The sequence below is a fragment of the Lissotriton helveticus genome, chromosome 6, assembly GCF_964261635.1.
Source record: "Lissotriton helveticus chromosome 6, aLisHel1.1, whole genome shotgun sequence".
NCBI classification, from domain to species: domain Eukaryota; kingdom Metazoa; phylum Chordata; class Amphibia; order Caudata; family Salamandridae; genus Lissotriton; species Lissotriton helveticus.
The window spans coordinates 1,068,635,967-1,068,652,471 of NC_136067.1; the positions used below are offsets into that span (position 1 = coordinate 1,068,635,967).

Here is a 16,505-nt window from a genome sequence, read left to right on the forward strand (position 1 = left end):
TGTGTGGTACTTCCTGGAGGTAATAGGAAGAGTAGTTGGCCCCCAAGGATGTCCTTGGGGGCCAATTAACCCTCTTGTTACCTCCAGTAAGTCCGACCCAGTCGGATTGCTAAGACGTCTTGGGAGTCCACACACCCTTTCTCCACCATTCTGCAAAAGCGCCTCATGGCAGACCACGGGATGGGGAATGAAGTCCACTTTACTCCTGAGGGACTTTAGGGGCCAAGAAGCCATCCTAGTACCTCCTCTAAGTCCTACGCAACAGAATTCCTGAGTGCTGCTCGGAGGCCCAGCATCCTTTCTCTACCAGTTTGCAAATGTAACTACTATTTAAAGAAGTATATTTTTGCACCTCTGACTTAGAGGTAGTTTTAATCCCTCTGCCCTAATATATACTAGGGCCCTACAGAGGAGGTCATGCCAATCACAGGGGTACCCCAACGCATAGTGTTCCTTGGTGTATGTAGGTGTTTTCACTATATTCTAAGTGTCTTTTAGAATAGCACTGGCTCTAGGCCTGGTTAGTCAGCATCAGTTACAACCAGTAGCTGTCAGCAAAAAGGTGGGGGTACAGGATGACTTTGCAACAAGGCCTCTTTCTGCACCTCTTTTGGTTCTTTCTGCATAGCTTTTGCTTCTTTCTGCACTTTTCTTGGTCTTTCTGGACTTCTGTTGCCTCTTTCTGCATTGCTCTTGCTTCTTTCAGTGCCTTTCTTCCTCTTTCTGCACATGTCCTACCTTTGGAGGCATAGTTGAAAATTAGCATTTAAAAAACCTTAGAAATTCACTGAAAAAACCTTAGGTTTCCGGGACGTTATAGTTAGAAATTAGCATTTAAAAAAACCTTTGAAATTCACTGAAAAAAACACAGGTCTCAGGGACGGTATAGTTATTTGGATATTTCACTCATATAAAACCAGAGAAAATCGGCTGTTATAGTTAGTTGAGCTAACTATAACTCGCGCCCCCGTAATGGACTACTGATGACATCACATATTACATCATTCATGACATGGTCAATGACACCACATATCAACTCACTGATTTCTAGGCCTACACACACATCCACTCATTCACCCATACAGTCACTCATACATGCAGTCACTCATCAATACAGTGCTATCAATCAGCTCATGCACCTATACAGACACTTACACGCCACCACTCATCCATAGAGTTACTCACACACCTAGTCAGTCATGCAAAGAATCAATCACACTCCCATTTACTCACGCTCACCTATACAGTTACACACACACACCACCTCACTTATTCATACAGATACTAAAACATACTTACCCTCATATACAATCACTGATATAAGTTGAATGTTGAAGTTGAAAGAGTTTTGTAAAGCGCTCTACTACCAAGCGGTTTCTTGGCGCTGCAGAAAGACTGTCCTGAGGGAAGCAAGGGGAATTATGATGGATAGGCTCGGGAAAAGAGATAGGTTTTAAGAGCTATACGAAAATCCATGTAGGTAGAGATGGATCTGATAGCAAGAGGAAGTGCGTTCCAAAAGCGGAGGGCAAGAATGGAAAATCTGGATCCGCCAAGTTTTTTCCTTCGATAGCGAGGAACGCTAAGGAGGAACTGGGTAGAGGAGCGAAGGCTTCTACCGGGCATATAGGCCCTGATCTTAGATCTGATGAAATTTGGAGCTGTGCCGGCTAGCGACATAAACATCAAGCAGCCCATCTTAAATAATGAGCATTCCCATATGGGAGCCAGTGAAGTGTCTTTAACAGGGGAGTAATGTGATGAGATTTCAGAAGCCTGTAGATAAGGCGGGCCGCTTGGTTTTGGATGAGCTGCAAGCGACGGCGCTCGTACGCAGGAATACCAACATACAGGCCGTTGCCATAATACAGGTGGGATAGAATCATTGCCAAGATGATAAGTTTGTGGGGTTCAACAGAGAAGTAACGGGAGATTTTGCGGATGGTTCTAAGGGATAGGAAGCAAGTTGAAACCACCGAGCTGATTTGAGGGCGCATGGAAAGGTCTTGGCTGATTTTGATTTTATAAGTACACACTCATCCATACAGCGACTCTCAACAATCACTCACTCTCACATATAGTCATTTATATACACCAACACTCACATGTACTGCCTTTCGCATATGTAGTTACTCATAAATGTACCACTGAGACATCCATTCACTCACCAACACACCCATACACACACTCACCCACCCATAAAGCCCTTCACAGCTGTACTCTTGAACCCATACACCCAGTGAATCACCCACTCCCACATCTATGCACAGTCACACACACCCCACCCACACAGTCAGGCACTCATACACATACTGAGACAACTAACCAATAACCCATATTGACACTCATGTAGCTATTCACCAACCCATGCAGCCACTTACACACCAACTGACAGACTGATACAGACACTGACACAGTTTAGTCACTAACCCATGCATTCAGTAAGACATGTTTGGTCACTCACTTATACAGTCAGTCACACACCTACTAAATCATCCATTCAGACACTTATACACCCTCTCATTCTTCAATACACCTTGGCATTTATCTATATAAAACATATTTAAACTCTACAGAAACACACAGTCACTGGATGATGTCATCAGTTATGTCATTTGAGATGTCATCAGTGATGTCATCAGTGATGACACTGACCATGTCATGAATGATGTGATATGTGACGTCATCAGCAGTGCATTATTGGGGCATGAATTATAGTTAGCTCAACTAACTATAACAGCCGAATTTCTCTGGTTTTGTACGAGTGAAATGTCCAACTAATTAGAACGTCACTGAAACCTGTGTTTTTTCAGTGAATATATATATAGACAGATAGATAGACAGGTAGATAGATAGATAGATAGATAGATAGATAGATAGATAGATAGATAGATAGATAGATAGATAGATAGATAGATAGATAGATGAATAGATAGATAGATAGATAGATGAATAGATAGATAGATATTTTCATTGAAATAACAAATGTTATAAGTAACTTTATAGGTAAGTGAATTTCTCAGTGACAACATTACTGTTTTGAACGTAAGAAAACAACTGAAATTCAGCAGTTATGGTTAGTAGCACTAACTATAACTTGCACCCCCTCCAAGCAGTGCTTATGACCTCACATATGACATGCCTCATCACATATTCTATGACATAATTTATGACATCGCTGACGACATCTCAAAACACATAGCAGATGTTATCAGCCAATGAATGTGCTAGTTTGTTTTATAGCTTACACAGTGGTTGGTGGCTGTCATATTACTTTTCTAACTAATTTTGTACAGCTTGGATCCAGCTGAGTGTAAGAGTTTACAAAATGTATGTGCTCCTGATGCACCATAGTTGTGCAGAGGCATTGCACACACTATAAATTATTTTATTCAAGAGTAACTCTGTATGCAGGTGATAGTGACTTGTGTTTAATATTCTATAGAACATTTCATACTGTTTATCAAGTAATCGTGCACCATACACACAGCATTTGGTCACAACCTGTAGTGAGGCCTGAGCCTGGTTGTGCACATTGCTATGTAAGCATAGGCTTATTAAAAAGTTTAAACGCCATTTTTCCTTCTGCTGCTTTTGCACACGACACTGCATATAACTGTTGTTGTAACTTAGGCTGTGTGAATTGCTTCCATGAAAAAGACTTGTTTTCGGCATCCCTAGACTTATATCGCGACCCTAGTCTTCACAGTGAGTGCTAAAGCCTCTAAGGTTATCATAACAAAGTCGCTGTTGTTCGGGATGATCGGCTCACATTTTAGTCATAACATACATGCAGCTGCAGCCAACATGATTCTGGCGCCTTTAATATTGCACTGTAAGCATGATTTCAGACACTTGGAAGAATTCCGTTTCCAGAGAGAAAGAGCTTTTGCAGATCCTGATGTGATTCATCCCTGCTGATCCTAGAGGTATGGGGTCCCCCACACAAGCCTAAGAGACCTTCTATATTTTATAAAAACATAGTTCCTAGCAAGGGAGGGTGATTTACCAGGCGCTATAATACCTGTTTTCACCATCATTGTAATATGATTCCTCCTTTTGTGTTTTATGGAGTTGTAACAATGCTGATCATATTATTTCTAATCATATGTCTGCTTATGTTAGCAAAAATACTGCATCTTAGAGCACGTCATTAAAATAAATATTTTAACCTTCCCCATGTCTCTTTTTTACTCCTGTTGTGGACTGGTATGAGAGTATTCTTGCTTCCCACCATTCCTGAGTATAACCTAAGTTGCATGTTCTGGGTTATCTAATCATTGATTACTTTGCTAGAGGACGAAGAGCGAATGCGACCCTGATGCTAGCTGGTTAGGGTTTCTAGGTACTGAGGTGAGTTTTTTGGTCCACCTCAATTCACTGAGGTCCTGGGTCTCTGTGCACAGTTCTGTATAGTAGCAGAATCCCTGTAGCATGGTGCCCAACTTAATGGTCTTATTTTGAGACTCTCGAGTAGTGCTTATATCAGTCCACAACCCCCCTCACTATTGTTTCTGGTTGATAGTTGTGACGGATAAACCTACTTATAGTTAAATAGGTCTTTTCAAGCTTGATATCTTAAAAACTGTTTAATTTGAATTACTACCCAGTTGTGCTATATTACTTTGCATTGTTCTTGTTCTTTTCCGTGTCCTTATGGCTTACGTTGAAATCCCGCAGCATAGTAGGATGGCAGTCCGTAATCATTTGCAGACTTATAACATCCCGTTGGAAGGCATGGCAGCTGTTTTTGTGGTGTGTGTGAATGCGGCATACCCGTTTGAGCTTTTCTACTCTTAGCTTACGTTTCCTGCAGTGAATGCAGATACCAATTTGTTTCATGTCTACACTCCCACCATCGTGCCTATGGAATACACTCCATATAGAACTGTGGAATTTCCGATTACAGCTTGGCAGCACCGGATTTGGTTTAATGGCACCCTTCCCCACTCCTTAACGGCGGTGAGATTAGGTCCTTTGCCTACTCCAAGCACTTCTTGGCCTGTTTTGGCTGGACATACTCCGCACCCCCTTGCTGCAACGGTTCCCGTTGGTGAGTTGAGGCCCCTGTATACCTCTGCTGTAGGGGTTATACTGGCCTTAGTTCAAAATATATACCGCAACATACAGAACGGGTCCCCTGGTGTGGCGGCGCATCCAGTTGGACCGGGCGGGATGAAGCTTAGTCCCGTCATGGTGAATGCGGTTATGGGCAAGCGTCCCCAGGATAAGGATGATATGCCTTATTGGCTTGCAGAGAAATTTGGCCAACTGGAGGCAGTATTTCCTACTACGACTCCTGTGGAGAAACACAGGATTCTTACTATTAGTTTGGCTAAAGACTTAGTGCCGGAAGTGACTGATTGTGCTACATGGGGTATGATTTTTGCGGCAGTCCATGCTATTTGCTTCAGCACTCCATCCATGGCTGTCCTACCCTCCGTCATTGAGCGTGTTCAAGATGAGCACAGACCGGAGTCGGCGGTTGTTAAGGGAGATGCAGAAAGCTTCCAGGTGTCTAATCCTTTGCATGATGTCACTGATGCCGAGAAACCCCATCAGTTACCAAAAATTATTACGGCGGCTTATGAGACCATTGGCCGTAATAGTTTGGGTATTAAGCCTTTTGCTAAAACAACGCAAAAGCAAACTCAGACGCCGAAGTCTGACAAAGATGATCGCCCCTTTGTTCCAAAGCAGAATTGGCATACGAATAAAAAGCAGGGGAAACAGCAACAGAAACAGGGTTCCCATCCTGCATCCCAATACCTGCATCTACTGCGCGCACATATGAGTTGCGCGACCACGCTACTATTAAGTCACCTGATCATTTTCAGGTTCCTGAACAACATTCTCCTTGCTCTTTGCAGGACACATCGGTCTAACCCACCGGTGGAGGAGACCGCGATAGAGGACGGGGTGCAAAACAAGAGCAACCCCGCTAGACAGACGGTAAAGGCAAGCAGGACGACTCTATACGTCAAAGACCCCAGTTTCAGAAAAAGAAAGTTGCTGCTTTAACAGCACGGAACAACCACCCCCCACCACCACCCTCCACGCCTGGACCCCGATCAGCACCGAAGACACCATCCAAACGATGAACTCCATCCACTCCGGATCACCGACTGACCCCTGCCCTCACTACGTCTTCAACAAGGCCGACGCTGTCATCGCACCCCACCTGCGAGACATCATCAACACATCCTTCGACACCGCCACCTTCCCTGAGAGCTGGAAGCACGCCGAACTCAGCGCTCTACTCAAGAAACCCACAGCGGACCCCACCGAACTCAAGAATTACCGCCCCATCTCGCTCCTCCCATTTCCAGCCAAAGTCATCGAGAAGACCGTCAACAAGCAGATGGCCGCCTTCCTCGAGACGAATGGATCCCTCGACCCCTCACAGACCGGCTTCCGAGCCAATCACAGCACCGAGACCGCCCTCATCGCCGCCACCGATGACATCCGAGCCCTGATGGACAACGGAGAAACAGCGGCCCTCATCCTCCTAGACCTCTCCGCGGCATTCGACACTGTCTGCCACCGCACCCTAGTACAGCGCCTCAGCAACGTCGGAATCCAGGACAAGGCGCTGGAATGGATCATCTCCTTCCTCGACGGAAGAACACAGAGAGTCCGCCTCCCACCGTACAAGTCAGAGGCATCCGAAGTCATCTGCGGCGTCCCTCAAGGATCCTCTCTGAGCCCCACCCTCTTCAACGTCTACATGAGCCCCCTCGCGGCCATCGCACGCCAACACAACCTCAGCATAATCTCCTACGCCGACGACACCCAGCTGATCCTCTCCCTGACCAACGACCCAGCCGCCGCCAGAGCCGACCTGCACGAAGGGATGAAAGAGGTAGCCGAGTGGATGACGACCAGCCGCCTGAAACTGAACTCCGACAAGACGGAGGTCCTCATCCTGGGCTCTTCACCCTCCGCCTGGGACGACTCCTGGTGGCCTCCCGCCCTGGGCACCGCACCCAAACCAACAGACCATGCACGCAACCTGGGCTTCATCCTGGACTCCTCCCTCTCCATGACCAGGCAAGTCAACAACGTCTCCTCGGCGTGCTTCAACATCCTACGCGTGCTACGGAAGATCTTCTGGTGGATCCCCACCGAGACCAGGAAGACCGTCACCCAGGCCCTCGTTACTAGCCGACTGGACTACGGCAACGCCCTCTACGCCGGTACCACCGCCAAGCTCCAGAAGAGACTCCAGCGGATCCAGAACGCCTCTGCCAGACTCATCCTCGACATCCCACGAACCAGCCACATCTCCGGACACCTGAGAGACCTTCACTGGCTCCCCGTCAACAAAAGAATCACCTTCCGCCTCCTCACCCACGCACACAAAGCCCTACACGACCAAGGCCCGAGCTACCTCAACAGCCGAATCAACTTCTACGCTCCCAAACGCCACCTCCGATCAGCCAACCACGCCCTCGCCGCCGTCCCCCGCATCCGAAGAGCGACTACAGGAGGAAGGTCCTTCTCCTACCTGGCCGCCAAGACCTGGAACTCCCTCCCGACCGACCTGCGCCTGACCCAAGACCACCTCTCCTTCAGGAAGAAGCTGAAGACCTGGCTGTTCGAGCAGTAGCGGCACCCCCCCTCCCCCAGCGCCTTGAGACCCTACGGGTATGTAGTGCGCTCTATAAATATCATTGATTGATTGATTAACAGCGAGATATGCCACGTATAGTGAGAACACAGCTTCGGAACCTGACTTGGGCGCTGACACTACTAGACAGTGCAGCGGAAACTACCATAGTGCAGGAAGCATTGCGTCCACTTCTGAAGGTGACAGCAACTGACAGGTTTGTTGTTGTTGAGACAGCTGACACTATAGTGGGTCCCCCTGAAAGACTTTATGAAATAGTCCTTTTAATTGAAGGTGACATACAACGTACTGTAAAAGGGATATTTTGGGAAAATTTAACTACTACCTATGACATTTTGTTAACGGAGGCTGATTGGCCCCCACCCTCCATCCTGTCCGCTCCACAAGGGGAGGAGGTAATCCTCCCTGCTTTCGCGCACACAGTGCCAAATAAGCAGGCCCTGCCATTTGCAGAAGAGTGGGGTAAGGCGTTTGCGCTGGCTTTGTACCGTACTCATTGTGGTTGGGACAAATTTTCCCCCCGACATGAGATACCATTGCAGTCTGTGCCGCAGCCTCATCCCCAATACCCCATGCGGCATGAAGCAAAAGCTCCTGTGGCAGAAATCCACAGAAAGTCCTCAGAAAGCAGCGGAAAAAACTTCCGCAACATCCTGAGGATACCGAAACATGTTCCTGTGAGGGTCAACACCTGGGATTTGAGCGTAAGCCCATTGTCTATTTTAATTCCCAGGTTCTTGGCTGACTCCTTGGCAGAGCTTCGGGCTCTGATGCTTGTATTGGAGTACACTGATCCTAGTGTGACTACTCTTATCGTAAGTGGCTCTTACTACTGTGTACAGTCTTACAATGACAATTTGTTCTTTTGGACTCAAAATGACTATCGTGATTCCAAAGGTAGCACAATAAAACACAAAATGATCTGGGTTCGAGTGGCTGAGCTTAAAGAACGGCTTCCACTCGGGTGTGTGATTCATACTCTTGGCGTCAGCGTGTTTGAGTTCACGCTGTTGGCAATAGTCTTGGTGATAAAGCAGCGAATGCAGCAGTAGCGACATATGTGGTTGCAGCGGTTACACGTTCCAAAAGTAAGATTGATGTTTACATCTTGGCAGCTATTGCTGCAAAAGAGAAGGGAAGTAATTCCCCAAAAGGTTTCCCTTACAGGTACCCTTATCATTTAAGTCCTGATAAAGTTCCTTATGTGAGAATTAACGATGTTGGTGACCGATAGATTCCCAACGCAGACTGCAGGCCCACACTGATTACAGCCGCTCACGAGGGTATGGCATCTGCCCATGCCGGCGTTTCAGCGACTGCATCTCTTTTACAAAAGCTTTACTGGTGGTGCGGATTGTACAAACAAACATGTGATTATCTCCTTCATTGGGACATTTGCCAGCAGATTAAGCCTTCTATTGCTGCATGCCCGTCCCAGACGCAGCTGTATATATCTAATAAATCACTTGGCTGTGAATATTTAGATCACTGCGGGCCTTTCTCCTCTGATACTGCGTATAAGTACATCTTAGTTGCAGATGATTCTTGCACCCGCTTTGTGTGGGTGTGGCTCAAAAGGAGTCTGATTCTCGAACTGTCGTAAGGGATTTGCTTGATTGTGGGAATCTTTGCATGTGGTACCTTCCACTCGGACCAGGGTCCGGCATTTGCCTCTAAGGCGTACAAGGATGCCATGCGTTAATTGTCCAAGTCTAATTTTAGTCTCCATACCGGCCTGAGGGCAACAGTGTTGTGGAGCGAATGAACCGTGACTTAAAGCAATCCTTGACAGCTGTGGTTTTAGTTACAGGCCGGAACTGGCTAGTCCACCTCAATAGCGTTCAGCGTGCACTAAACAATCTCCCTAGAAGGTCTCTGGGTGGGTGGTCCCCTTACGAAATGCTCTTTGGTATCAAAATGTTTGTTCAAGACCTTGAGTGTCTAGACCAGGCGGCATCCGCCGCTCCCATTGACGTACATGAACATTGTGCTGTTTTCCAGAATCTACAAAAGACACAAGACAGTCTTGCAAAGAAACATTTGCCCTCCACATCTGATGCTGTGCTGCAGGTTCTGGTAGTTGGCTGGCTACCCCGAGTTGGTGAACTGGTACGAGAGAAGATCGAGAACAAGAAGGACTTCGGTCCCTCATATCGTGCTCCAGTACCTGTGCTTGGCGTGCAGGGTACAAGAACAGTCATTTTACCTCCACTTCCTGGTCACAAGGAAAACAGGTACATCTCCATTGACAATGTCAAACTACACAGAGTGGCCGATTCTTCATAGTATGACGCCTGCGGTCTCTTGTCCAGCTATGCTGCGAAATTCTGTTTTGGCTCCGGTCCCTACCACCAGGCCTGACGTTGCCATTGAGATGCCTACAGTTACAAATCCTTTGTTGGATCCACCGGCTGGTGTTCCCCTTGATGAAACTGAGTACACTTACCCCACAGACTTAACAATGCCCGATTTGCAGACCTGTGTGGCTAATCAGTCACGTTTTTCATTTGACAATGACTCTACCACATCACTCCACATCTAAGTCCCCTTCAAAAGTTTCAATTTTTGCTGTTTGGTTTAAAAAAAACATGTTTTGATTCCCCCCTGGACTTACATCTGACTGGTGCTTTTTTCAAGAAAAAATGTTCATGTCCATTGGAATTGTGCTGTATTTTTTTTGTCTTGTGAATGGACACTATGTTAAAGAAAGATCTACCATTAGAATGATTGATGGAACTTTGGCACCCCACTTCTCATCACACATCATGAAGAGGGACCAGACTTTTGTGAATATCACTGCTTGGCGTGTCTTAGATGGGATTGATTGGGATGCTGTTAGATTTCAAATACATGGTCCCACAGAGGTTATTAATGTCCCTAATGTACCTCATGTTCCAATGGGGGATGTGGTTAAACAAAATATACGCTCTGATGATTGGGACATCCAAGCAGTAGAGGCTCTTTTTTCTGATTTGAAATAGTATGCTGCTTTCGATGCTCAATAATTGTACCTAGATTCTGCAAATTATGCTGATTTGTTTTGTTATTAACACTATGGCAATCATTTTCTGCACAAAGCAAACAAATTTGAAATGTGGTTAATTACACACAATGGGAACATTGTCCCGCTCCTGTTGAAGGAAACTCCATAACTCTTTTGAAAAAGTTTTCTTACTTTACTGATTTTAATTAAGCAAACAATGAAGCATTTTATTTTATGATGACTGAGAAGTCCTCTTCCAAAGTTAGACAAAATTGTTATATTTCAAGTCCTTTATTGACCGATTGGCGAGGGCTATGAACTGTGGAAAGATACTATTGATCTTAAATCTGTTTGGGGTTCCTAAAATTGGCAAGTGCAAGGCACTGAGGCTTTGCATCGTGCATGTCTCATCCCGAACCATATGTTGTTTCTGAATTCTACTATTTCACAAACCACCTGCTTTGGATTGGCTACGTCTAAAAAAACGAAATGCTCTCTCTATTCCTAATTTGGGGAATACACCAATTGGAACAATCACACCAGTAGGTCACTTAGGGCCCGATGTAGGTAAATCCCATTTACCGATTTTGAAATACCGAATCCTACCGATTCGGTATTCAAAAATCGGTAAATGGGATGTAGGTCCCAACATCTGGATTAGTTACCGAATCCTTAACAATTCTTTAATTACCGATTCGGTAAATACCGAATCGGTAATGCCCATTCATTCCTATGGGCTTTGAAGCCCATAGGAATGATTAGACATTACCGATTCGGTATTTACCGAATCGGTAATTAAAGAATTCACAAGGGTGCAGGGGGTGTCACTTTGACACCCTCTAGCACCCCCAAAACGGGCATGTGTGCAATGTGGCACACAGACATGCCCTAAGGGCACGTCTGTCTGTCACATGGCACATGTGTACATGCACAGATGTGCATGTACACAGGAATCGGTTTTTTACCATGGATTTGTATTCCATGGTAAAATACCGATTCTGTAGGCCATGTGCTGATGGAACATTGGCTACCTACATTGCATTTTCGGTAGTTCTACCGAATCGTCATCATTACCGAATCGGTAAATATTACCGATTGGGTAACTTTACCGATTCGGAAATGATAACGATTCGGTAAAATTACCGAAAATGTGCCCCTACATCTCGATAGCCCTTTACCGATCGGAAACGGCCGAAAATCGGTATTTTCGGCCGATTCCGATCGGTAAAGGGCTACCTACATCGGGCCCTTAGTGATTTACAGACTCTACTACTAAATTAGTCTTTTAACATTTCCAGTTTGGTTCCCCAAGGTTGGCTAGTATGGCAAAAAGGTGCAGATTCATGCCAGCATCGTTTTCTGGGTTTGACCACTGGCTATACAGGTAAGGGTGGATCCACGTTTTGAGAATGACCATTCTGTCACTACCTATTCTGTAGGCAAGCTATGTCAGAACTGGCTCAAACACTCCATTTTAGCGTCAGTTAAGCTTTGTTTGTCTAAATTGACTGACAATGTTGATTTGAATGACTTAGTAAAAGGTCCAAAACACCACTAGAATTGCCAATACTGTTCACTATTTATTCCATTACTTCACCATTGGGGCACATCCCTGACTCAATGTGACACGGAAGATTTCACTACATATATTTTTATTTGTATGAATTTTTAAAGAGCTCATTATACTTATTTTTTTCAAAATCAATCACACAATGTACACATATCATATATACAACCCACACCCACCATTTACATGTTTACAAAAGACAAAAATCATTTTGGACATTACCTAGGTACAACATAAGGATAAAAAAACTTCAGAAAAAATGATACAAACAATTAAACACATACAAGGAAAAAATTGCTTAATTTAATTTCACTGAATAATAATCATACAACCCACAGTGCCTGTTCTCAATAAACCCACTGCCCGTAGTACTTAATCTTTTTGCTTAGTATGTTTGTCAAACGCTACAACGAGACTGGGGGTAATTTTCTTTTTGCTGCACTTGTTGAAAAAAAGAACTGCGTGGTCGACACGTTTCAAACCCAAGAATAAGTTTACAGGCTTCTCATCAGGACCAATAGCTGAAAAAACAAATATAACACTGTGTTACCGACTACACAGTACCCTACGGAGCACCTTCTCAGTTTATTACTACCTCCATGTTCGCCTCAATTACCTTTTTTCAACGAGATCAGCCAATCTCCTTTTATCCAAATACTTTGTGTCTCCAAACTGATTTTGACAAAAAAAGAGGAAAGAAGAGGAAAGAACTGTCAAAGTCTTTTGAAAAGTTGGCCTGTTCTAACTGAAGCGTACTGTCGTGCACTTACTTGTTTATTTTTATGGGGATGCATAGGCAGCCATCCTTGCCATATTTGCAGCTTCTATTAAAAAGAAAAAGACAAAACAAGGGGGGAGTGTATTTCACCCTTTTGCCTCTCTGAATTCCACACAAGTATAATGACAGGCGATTTTCACATACCTTTATTAATCTTTGTTTTCAACCATCTACGAAAAAAAGTGGTATTGTGGGACCTAAAGAAAGACCAACAAAAGCTTGAGGAGAATGTGTCCATTTTCTTATTCCACATGCAAATGCTTCTTAAATAGTTGTAATTGTTACTCACTACCGCTTGGGGGGAGTTAACCAGCTCGTAAATCAGTGAAGTTGTCCTTACAAAAACTGCAAAAAACAGACAATTTTTCACTAAGACGTATGTGCACTTCAACACCATCCCTGGCTCCCCTCCTCTATGTGATTTTATGAGGCAGCTTGTGCTTGCTTTTCTTTCATACTCAGTGTACACAGGCTTCGAAATAAACGAGCTTTGAAATCAACACGGCAGCTAAGCAGCTAGCGCCTGCTTTTCCTTTACATCACTCGGCAATTAAGCACTTTCCGGGCCGCCCAGGCTTCTCTATGTGATTTTTCAAGCTGCTTGCGCTTGCTTTTCCTTGTCATTATTCATCGACCGCGGGCTTATTTTGAAAACACGGCAGCCAAAGCAGATTGTGCTTGCTTATCCTTAACATTACTCGGTGAACACAGGCTTACTTGAAATTAAATACGGCAGCTAAGCACTTACTTCTAAGTTCTGTTTTTTCCGCGGGGTATGGCAGTTCTTCACTCGTTCAATCGGACGGGTACGTTTAAGCGTGTCCGGTCTGTTTTTACATATTCCGGACTTCCTGGTTTGCGTGGGCGCACCAGGAATTGTGGGAGATGTAGTTCCCTCTCGCATTCCATTTCTAAAACCACTGGGCCAGTAAACTGAAAGCTTTTTTGTTCCATTCTAAGTGCGCCAATTCACAGATTATAAATCTCTGAAAATTCATTAAGACCATCAATTGCAGTGTCAAATTTCACGATTAATAATGTCTCTCTTTGTACCATTCTCCTTTACAAATCACCTCCTCGCGGATCTGGTTCCAATTTGGAAATCACTGTCCAGCGTATATCTTTTTCCTCATGATTATGATTGATCCAATGGTGGACTAACAGTGCGGACAGCACTTTTTTTAAATTCTCGATTTGTGTTTTGTTATTCTTTGTCGTGTTTCATGATTTGTCTTACCTACATAACGTTTTTGACATGGGCACAAGATTCCATATACGACATTCTTAGATTTGCAATTTGTAAAGGTATCATGTTTCCAATTCACGTTTTTGTGAGAGAAGACTGAGCCTTCTACCATCTGGTTACAACACAAACATGTTCCACATTTATGGTGACCCTTGATCTGGGGTAAATGCAATTGTTCCCGTAATGTTTGTTTTAATCCTACTTTCGGGAGAGCAGCACGAACAACCTGGTTTCCAATACTGTTTTCCTTTTTGAGTGCGAATAGTGGGTACTGATTCAATGTGTTGTCTAATTTCTGTACCAGATGCCAATTCTGGCAAACAATTTTCGTTAAGAAATTAGTACTGGGGCAAAATGTGGTAACACATAACAAGCGATCCATTTTCGTTTTCTCTTTCCTTTGCAATAACGCTTCTCTGGGGGTCCACCATGCCCTCTTCATTGCATGTTTAAGTAGGTTTTTTGGATTATTGCGTTCTTTTAGTCTGTCAACTAATTGATTTGCATGAAAAGTATATTCATCTTTAAAAGTGCAGTTTCTTTTTATCCTTAAAAGCTGCCCATACAGGAGATTATCCCTTAAACTTCTAGGTTGGTGGCTGTGGTATTGTAATGATTTGTTTCTGTCCGTTTCTTTACTGAATAGTGTTATTACTAAACTCCGCTCAGAAGTGTAAACTTCCACATCCAATAATGTCATCCTTTTTGGTGCATGGTTGATACTGAACTTAATGTCCGCCATCCTGTTATTTAGCCATCCAAAAAAGTGAAGTAAAATCTCCTCATTTCCAGTCCATATCATGAAGATATCGTCTATATATCGAACCCAGTTTGAAATATGTTAGGAAAATGGGTTTTTGTTATACACAAACTTTTCTTCAAATTCGGCCATATAAAGAACTGCCAACTGAGGGGCAAAAGGACATCCCATGGCACATCCCTTTATTTGAAAGTAGAAATCTGTTTCAAATTTGAAATAGTTTTTTCGTAGATAAATATTAGCAAACTCCATTATAAAATTGGTTGGTACTCTGTTTGGTTTAGGTCTCATTTCCAAAAAAGTTTATATCACTTCTAATCCATCCTTTTGAGGTATCTGGGTGTAAAGCAATATTATGTCAAGTGTGACCAGGATTTGATGCACAGGTGTGAATTTAACCTTTTCAATTTTGTTGATAAAATCTGTCGTATCCTGAATATACAATGGTATTTGTTCCATAAATGGTTTAAGAAAAAATTCCACGTATTTTGAAATCGGTTCTAAGACCGATTCACACCCTGAGACTATCGGTCTCCCGGGTGGATGAGTTGCACTCTTATGAACTTTGGGAAGGATATACAATAGTGGAATTCTAGGGTGTTTTTTGTTCAAGGTCCAGCAGCTCAATACAACAGGAGGGGAACCAATTCTGGACAATATTTAGCGGGGTCCAGTGTACATGTCCAAGCAACCATAGACAGCAGAAGATACAAAGTTCCCCGGAGAATGGAAAGGAGTGTAAGTGTGTGTATGAGGAGAGCAAAGACAGGGAACATGAAGTTCCCTTGTTGGAACTAAGAGGCCTCACACACCCAGCGAGCTAGATGTCATGCTTCATCATTGGCCTCCTGCTCCTCGTCAGACTGGCGCTGCAATGTCTGACGGGCGCCTAATAGGCGCTCTTCGTCGGAGTTCTTTTGTTCCAGCCAATGGTTGAGTGCGTGTGAGGGGTCTGGTGAAGGTGTAGTCGTGTGGGGATTTGTGAATAAAAAAGGTAAGTCAGTTCACCAGGACATTTATTCGCGTGACTGACTCCCTTGATTAAAAGGTGGGAGGGGAGATAGAGACTGTGAGGGGCACAGCTGACTACCTCGGACCCTCTGGTCAGGTCGACATGTTTCATGCCCTAATGGCAATTCCTCAGGACCTAAAAGTGCTCAGTACTACACTGTGATAATAAAGAAAAGCAAAGAAGAATACAACCTCTCAGGGTCTGTGAGGGGGCAGGCCAAGTGGTCCTACAGTAGTGGGGTGACCCTAGGGGTGACCCTAATGGGCCCGGCAGTCTGTTCCCGTGGGGCAGCACAGAAAGGAATGGTCCCTCTAGCGCGTGCAGCCAAGGCCTGTCAACCTACCCACATGCATGGCGCTCCTACGGTAGCGCGGAACAGACTGCGGGGCCCATTAGGGACACCCCTAGGGTCACCCCACTACTGCAGGACCACTTCGCCTGCCCCCTCACAGACCCTGAGAGGTTGTATTCTTCTTTGCTTTTCTTTATTATCACTGTGTAGTACTGAGCACTTTTAGGTCCCGAGGAA

The 16,505-nt window shown here is 44.5% G+C and overlaps 1 protein-coding gene across 2 annotated transcripts in view; it reads left to right on the forward strand.

Annotated features, from left to right (window-relative positions):
• The window catches only part of LOC144763264 (ribosomal protein S6 kinase alpha-2), a 1,818,960-nt gene that overhangs the window by 1,086,983 nt on the left and 715,472 nt on the right, over positions 1-16,505 (forward strand). The gene's annotated exons all lie outside the window — the stretch shown is intronic.